At 35.0% G+C, this 8727-nt stretch overlaps 1 non-coding gene and 1 pseudogene across 1 annotated transcript; one reads left to right on the top strand and one right to left on the bottom strand.

Moving 5' to 3' along the window:
• Positions 1-481: 481 nt before the first annotated feature.
• On the bottom strand, positions 482-4769 carry LOC111409442 (annotated as a pseudogene).
• Positions 4770-6009: 1240 nt separating this feature from the next.
• TRNAP-UGG lies at positions 6010-6081 on the top strand. Its single transcript has one exon. It is a non-coding gene; the product is annotated as a tRNA-Pro (tRNA).
• Positions 6082-8727: the final 2646 nt, after the last annotated feature.

Raw genomic sequence — 8727 nt, 5'->3', positions numbered from 1 at the left:
GCCTAAAATGCCCATGCCAGAAGGGCTCATACACAGTCCCATGAATGTGAAGCTTCACGAGATCTTAGGTAACCTACATCTTCACGTACTTGTATACTTTATCGAGTCTCTTAGACAACATGATCATATTGTTGAGCCCTTCATGTAGATTGAAGCTTACCGGACAAAAATTTTCGCTACCTTGCGACAACCATAATTACAACTGCTATTTATCGAAACTCTAGTAACTGGCTCCATTGCCATCAAATCACCACCCTTCTTAACCTTCTATACAATATTAACATTTTGAGACTAGTCTTTTTGATAAATTGTCGTCTAGATTTCGTCTTGCAACCCTTTAGTAAGAAGACACCCATTCTCCCATAGGCTATGGACTAGTTTTTAGGTCTCTTTTAGGATATGCAAAGCGTTTACACTCACAGACAGTTCTTGTATTATTGCCTCGTTTCAATATTTTTATTCAGCCAAGTAATGCGCCCACTGAACTAGATTTCTGTCTCCATCCCTGCGGAGAGGGGAGGAGGTAGTCTATATAGTAAAAAATTTGAAACGATTTCAGTAGTGAATCTGCTTTATTTAATTACAAAAAACAATTCATTCTGGATATTCCATGGGGATGTTGCAAAATAAGGCACAAATACGAGTCTATCCTGAAACTTGTGCTTATTGTTTCCGACAACTTTTTTCTTCAATGCCTGAATGCACAAACCTCACTCTGAGGACTTGAAGAACATCTTCAACTCTTACTCCTCTGCGAGCCAGCAAAACCATGGCATGATAGATCACATCTGCCATTTCTGAAGAAGTCCGTGATTTGTCCTCATTTTCCTCCAGGGTTAGGCATAACTCATCAGCCTCTTCCCTGTATGGAAAGAGTCAATAACTAGTTTCAACGCTAATAAGTTACTTAACTTAAAAAGTGAACCTTCAACATTATCCAAACATGCTCTTGAATCTGAGACCACCAAATATTGCTCTTTCATATTGATACGAATGCAGCACATGGAAACATTAAAAAAAAACTGCGCAACAATGTTCAAGACACAAATCATTGAAAAAGTAATTCGTATACCTATTTGTTTCTCAGTTATAACTTACAAGAAACTCATTTATAAAGTGATATATAAAAATGGTTGAGAAAGTTAATCATGATACCTGATTTTCGAGCATAGTAACTTTTCATCGAGCAGCAAGCGCTTAGTCCAGGAAGGTTTTCCATTTGGAGATCCTGATAATTCCACTTTCCTTTGGCATTTGTAGATTCTAGCGAGTATAGAGTTGTCGATGCAAGTTTATTTGCATCAACCTAGCAATAAAAATAGGGCAATTTAGAAAAGGTTCAGATTAGTAAAGATGATCAAGAGTAAGCCAGAAGAAAACAAATATGTTACCTCCGGATTATTTAGAAAACTGTCAACTGAGGTGTAATAGCAGGTCTCGGAACCTGTGTGGCAAGTTGGCCCATCAGGCTTCCCAATATAAATTACCTGACAAATTGTTCAAACAATTACTCCACATTATAAACCAGAGCCATCAGAAAATTATAAAAGGATATTTCCTTGACAATATTTGTTAAAAAACTTACAGAATCGCGATCACAATCAAGAAAGATATCAGAAACATTGATAAAATTATTTGATGTCTCTCCCTTTGTCCATAAAGCTGATCTCGACCTACTACAGAACGTTGCCTTTCGAGAGGAAATTGTTGTTAATAGTGCCATCCTATTGATAAAACCTTGCATTAAAACAGCTCCTGTGTCAACATTTTGAGCTATGGCCACTGCCAAACCTTTGTCGTCCCATTTAACACTATCTATCAATGGACCAACCTAAATTAATCTTGTTAGAAGGATGACCAAGAAACCCATACAGGGTAATTACGATAACATAGCAAAACCACTGTAAGTCATTGTGGAAATACTCATACTTGATTAGAGTCCTTTTTCATCATATGTTGTGTTCAGATGTAGCTTATCTAATCATTAAGAATTGACTGGCAACAACGATGAACACTTTCTTTAATATACCAGACATTCAACGGACACTGCAATCATGACTGCAGGGCCACCTGCCTATGTCTGAAAAAGTAAATGGTTAATACTCGCCTTAAATCTCTTTTTTCAGCCCTCTGTCTCTTTTCAAAAATGTTATGTTCATTAGTGACCCATTTAATTATTAAAAATAGACTGGCGGAAACTACTAAGAATTAGAATGTGATGTTCAGATGTAGCACACCTCATCATTAAATTTGAATAGAGGCAATGATGAACACTCTCTTTTCTATGCCAGCAGACATTCAACGATCCCTGCAAACATGACTGCAGGGATTGCGTATATCTGATGAAATCCATGATTAAGAGCAAAAAACAATCGAGAAAATATAATGTCAATTATAAAAAAGACAGTTTCTAATATTCATGATAGTAGCAGTAATCAAGCAGATGTCCATCGAAATGGTAATGAGAAAGACAAAATGGTTCCCAAAAATTGAAGAAACCTAATCAGATTACCAAAGACATGCTAGTTTGAATTCTAGATCTACAATTGGTTTGAGGTTTTGGAGGATATGAGAGAGATAAAGTTTTGTAAGGAATCCTTCCCTTTCACTCATTTTTTTTGATAGATAATCAGAGAATTTTAGACCTTAAAAGAGAGTACACGGAAAGTATACAATCACTTTAAGCATGAAAGGAACAACAAGAAATTAGGCAACCCTACAACAGGATTTTTAGCCCCTTTCACTCATGTTTGGTAGCTAAAAAAAAATTCAGAGGCTTATTCCTTGAGGCATGCCTCACATGATGCTTTCGTCAAATGCATTTAAATTTCTACCTTGAGTGTCAATTGTCAAGGCTTACAACTCGGGGTTAAATCCTAGGATGGCTGAGATGTGAACTAGTTTGTCCTTTCTGGAGTTTTATGGCTACTATTCCTACAACCTTTTACGGGTGGTTTTGATTTCCATTAACTAACTTTTCATGGATGGTGAATAAGAATGCACCATGCCATGTGGACACTCTAGAAGAGAGTGACAAGCTAGTTGACTGGATAATTTAGTCCGATAAGTAAAACGGTTGACTGATCCATAGTCTCACCAGGAAAACATATGACAATTTCCTCCATAGAAAGTCACTCAAAACAAGCTCAACTGAGTTCTTTAACTCGTGTGCTACTTGTCCAAATCTTAAAAGCTCAACATCTGTGATTGATTGAGCATAGACTGACATGAGCGCATTCAACTTTGGAACAAGCATGGAAGTTCTTTAACATTCCCCTCAGTATGGTCACAGGCATTAGCTGTGATCATAAGAAAACTTGCAAAGATCAAATTGAGAAAACAATTTTTAACCCTCCTCCCTCCTAATACAGAAGTTATTTCTTATCACAAGGTAAATAGTAATGTGAAGTCCAGATGTAGCTCAAGTAATTAGACAAAAAACTATTGAGCAACGATGGACACCTTCAAGAGATATCTAAATGACCAATGGAAACCCATCCGTCATTTCTCCTTCTCTGTCTTTTGTTTCCCAGACATGTAACAGCATTAACCATACAAAGTGGTAAACGCCTGACTTATGTCTGGAAATTCAAGCTCAAATATGAAATGGAGGAATGAAAGAAATTCTATTGTATACTAAGCATACTGACCTAATCCCGAATTCGGACGAAATCAAAATATGATTTCTAATAGGAATATAAACGTTTCAAAATGAAAAGGTCAAGTTTTAAGACTAAACGTTTCAAAATGAAAAGGCCAAGTTTTAATACTTATATTACACCAGAAGCAGCAGAAACATTCGATAAATGCAGAACAAAAATGTGAAGGCAGGTCAAGTTTTAAGACTAAAAGAATAAGGGCATTCAAATCAAAACATTATAATGCATGAAAATAAGTGAATGTACCATGGCTCCTATTCGCAAATCTGGATCTGAATTTTTAAGACAAGCAAAGACAGGGGACGCCTGCAGCTGAGCCCTGTCCTAGGGTTGAAAGGATGGCGTTTGGAAGAAAATTTCGGAAAATGAATGCAGTTAGGATATGAAACTGCCATCAATGTTGCACCAGTCCTGAAAAGAAAAGAAATTCAACGTTTCATATGCTGGAATTGCATCCAAGGTAATAGCATACTTGAACGAGAATTAAACAGTGTCAATGAAATTGTGATACGCAAAAAAGACAAAAATGTCTGCATTCTGCTGAAATAATAATTTGTTAAACAGAAATTTTTAAAAAAAAAGGATAGAAAAAAGAAAATGGGAGGAATTAGTCTTGCTGCATTAAAAATGCATAAAGGAAAAATGCAATTATTCCGATGCAAACAAGGAAATGAACCGGGTTATGCTATCAACGTGAATTTCTCAGAAAAGGTACAAGATTTCCATATCATATCAATAAGCGTGAATCGAAGACAAGGACATCTAGAGAAAAAAATCTTCATAACCCATCAAACGAAGTCTCCTACGCTAACTCAAGATAAATCATGAAAGTAAATATGAAGAAATCCAAATGTGCAAACGAACAAGAACGAAAAAGTTTGCAGCTTTCCGCAGAGAGATCTCACCTATGGGCCCATGATAAGCCTCCGTATTACTTTATACAATTCTCCTTCTTGTTGGAAAATGGCAATAAATCTGTATCGAATTACAGAAGGACTGAATGTACGAGCATACATGATATATACACTTATACGCCTCCTGATAGAGAGTTATAGGTGAACTGCGGCGCTAGGGTTTTGGGTTCGACAATCGACATTGAGATGCACTTTAGCCACCTCATTTCAAATTTTTATTTTAAAATATTTTAGCCCCTCTCTATTCTTTTCTTTTCTTAATTTAAAAAAAAAAAAACATATTTTAATTTTATCCTTTATGAAAGCTAATAAATAAAATGAAATAATGGAAAATAATATTGCTAGAATACTTCTTTCGACGTCCATTGCTTGACGTGGTTTAGAATTAAAATTAAGTAGGAAACCTTGTTTGGCCCTATTTTTTCATCAAAATATATTTTTCAACAGTAATTTAACATTATTTCAACCACATATTCTTCAATAAAATAATATTATACACAAATCAAAAACTTTTTCTTATTTTTTAACCACACATTTCGCATCAATACACTATTCAAAAATTCATTTTCTTCTCCAAAATGGAGCTCAAAGAAGGGCTATATTAAAATACTCTTTCAAATGACAAATTCAATTAATTTCACTGAACTAACCTAGAAATGCAGTTCGTCATTTTCAATTTTATTCTTGACTTGAACGAGTGAAAGATCGTTTTAAGAATAATACGTCGATATGTTAGGTGTAATTCAATCATTGAGATGAAAATTGCTTGATCGGATGAAATTCAAGAAGTCAAGTCCCATTATTTCTCTGTCAATCAATTTTGAGTTATTCTTTTTGGGTCCATGAAGTTGCACCAAGCAATTCGATCCCAAAAAAATTTGCTTCAGGCAGGGACTTAATAATTGAAGTTGTGGGATTAGATAAATCTTTTGGACCTCTAGTGACATGATCTATGCTCATACCTAGATCATTTATGAGAAATCACGTGTATAATTACATGTTTTCCTACTCTCTTTTTTTTTCCCCAAGAAAAATAGTAGACTACAAAAAGAAAGGGTAGACAAAATCCTTAACAAATATGCTCTTTAGGTCTGAAATCCTTAATATTGTTATTTTTCTTAACTTCTATATTTTGGTGTATACTGTATTCTATCAAAGAAATGATCTATATGTACAAACAAATGTGTATAAAATGGGTTATTTATTCTCACAAACAAGTGGCCCAACGTGAATTAAAAAAAATTTGGCTTGTGGCCTCTACCTCCTATTGTGAGTAGTAAGTAAAGGATTTTGTGAAAAAAAGTTTGTCAGGGTAGCATAATCCTCAAAGAAAACTTAGGAAATTAAGAGATACAAACGTGAAATATATCACAGGTTACTGGGAATAAATATTTTATTCTTTTTATATTTAGTATTTACACAAGTGTTTGACTAATGGGCATTTGGTCTAGTGGTATGATTCTCGCTTTGGGTGCGAGAGGTCCCGAGTTCGATTCTCGGAATGCCCCCTTCCATCCTTTTGGTATTTTTTGCTTATTCATGTTTTCTAAAATTAATACTTGAAATAATTAGGTAAAAATTTATTAACTGCATTCCATAAATAAGGGATTGCAAATATTTTAAGATATGTACGGATCAGATTTTTTTTTTTTTTTTTGCTAAAATTAATTCTATAAATGATTAGGTAAAGTTAATTTTAGAGAAAATTTTAAAATTTATTAACTGCATCCCATAGTTACGGGATTGCAAAAATTTTAATATTTGTATGGATCGGATAGTTTTTTGACGAATTCTATTTCTCACTTTAAGAATTATTATTATTTTGTGAAACCGCTTTTAGAAAATTATGATAATACTAATCTCTTATAATTCGTTTGGCAAATTTTATAAATTATTTACATATAATCAAATTTCATTTGTAGTTATAAAATCCGACCTACCCACAAGTATTATTCACTTATCAACCACTTATTATATTTATTAACAAAATTTTCCTCTTTAAAATAAAATAAAAATTTACCTTAAATCTAATTCACTGAAGTTGTACGTATATGGAGCTACAATTAACATTTCACTTCCAACCAGTGTTCTAAAAGACGCAATGCATGGCGATACGTTGACCCCAAACAAAGGGATAGGCGAGATTAGGCGAGGCAAATGCGTAAAAAGAGTTTTGCTTATTTTAATATTATTTTAAATTTTTAATCAAAAAAATTATTTAATAAATAATAATTATACATTCTAAACATTATATTGATTAATGATGCCAAATTCTTGAATCAATTCAATACTATAATGATCATAAATTCACAAATACACTAACAAATTCAAGACACTTTTATCCACCTACCAACCCCATTTGATATGAAAAAAGAATTGGTAAAATTGATAGTGTACATTGCACTAGAGAAAATGGAAAACCTCACCGTGGATTCCACTGTGAATTAACCAGTGTCTTTTTTCATTAGCTACAAGGCCCACAACTCCATTACCTCATTATAGAAAACCTCACTGTCTCTTTCATTTTCGGTTTTCTATACTTTTATAAATCCCCGCTATGGAGACAATATTATAGAGTATAAACCCACTGTCAAAAAAGCAAAAACAAAAAACAACAGTTGGAAGAGAGTTGAAGACGACTAAGCAAGCAAGCAATAGTTAAATTTTTAGTTGGAAACTGGAAATTCATCAACCGTTAAATCCACCTATTCTTCAACAAGCAACAATTTTCCATTTTCCGCATGACTTACTGACATATAAAAACTGAAAATTGTTTGTTGAAGACAACCAAGCAGGCAACCGTTGTAAGAGAGTGCCGAGATGTTGCAATTGGAGAGAAATTTTTGGGAGCTTTGGGAGGTTGTCTTCACTCTTCAATTAGGGCACTGAAAAAAGAAAATTGGGCTTTAGTTTTTAGTTTAAAACCTAAAAGAAGTGTGGTTTTTTTTTTTTAAAAAAAAGGGGGGAATGCACGCCAAGGTGTAAATTAGCGGACAACTCAAATAGTTGACCACTAAATTACACGCCTATCCCCCTTTGCTTGGTATTTTCAATGGGCATCGCACCTAGGCGGCACATTTTAGAACACTGCCTCCAACCATGATACACTTGAATTCACCAACTCCAGTATTTAAAATCTTCCTCGTTGGCAGAAGCTCACACTGTTTCGCGCGGGTTAAGTCGCTAACAATTAAAAAGGATCAGACGATTGTGTAAGGGACGAAACCTCTTGAGACAAAGTCCCAAAAAGGGGTGTTCTTTTATTGGCGATGAACTTTACAATTGGGAATGAAAAACAACGTGCCTCCAAGGAGCGCAAGTACATGAGTTACAGAAAGAAAAATGTTTAAGTCTAAAATCTAAGGAAATGAAAATTACATATTCTCTGTTCGAGAGTTTTGGATTTGGTCCTTTGCTTCTGCGTCCTTTCTCCCTTTTATACCTCATAGACGATCTCTTTGTGATTAACTACCCTAAAAACTGCTTGATCGTCCTATAACTACCCACTTTCTTTGTAGTGGCCATTTTGTCATGAAACTGCCTTTTAACTGCTGCCATTATCTTTCATCGTTCAACTGCTTTCGATTGAATTCCTTGAGTCGTGGAACGGGATAAGGCTACTTTAACAACTGCCTTGATAACTGCATTCCTCGATAACCACGATGCGTTATATTTGTTGATACCTTGGGCGACTTGAAGGTTTGGGCGAGAGTAGAATAACAGCTCTGGGCGACCGTATGACACTCCATTCGTTCAGATTTTGGGCGACTTGCAAACTTGGGCGATGGCGTTACCGCATTCTTGGGCCCCTTATTTGGGCCTTCACCTTGATTCGTTCGATTGGACTTCGTTCTTTGGGCTATCCGACTTGGGGATCCTTCAATTGGGCTTTACTCCTTGGGCTGTTCGATTTGGGCTGAATTTTTATGTGTCAACAATTACCCCCCAATATGGCAGAATTAATAATAATTATTGAATTTTTCCATATTCACTTCATGTTTCCAGCGACGTTCGAAATTCTCAAGAATTTCAATCATTGTCTCCTTCTATAACTTGAAAAAGTGCGTCGTTTTCCAAACCCTTATAAACCCCAAACACGCCATTTCACTGCTACCAAACCACGTCTCATATTTTCTGCATCTCTTTCACGATTC

The sequence above is a fragment of the Olea europaea genome, chromosome 1 (assembly GCF_002742605.1).
Source record: "Olea europaea var. sylvestris chromosome 1, O_europaea_v1, whole genome shotgun sequence".
Lineage (NCBI taxonomy): Eukaryota > Viridiplantae > Streptophyta > Magnoliopsida > Lamiales > Oleaceae > Olea > Olea europaea.
Note: the sequence above shows the minus strand (reverse complement) of the source record. Positions and strands in the feature narration are given on the sequence as shown.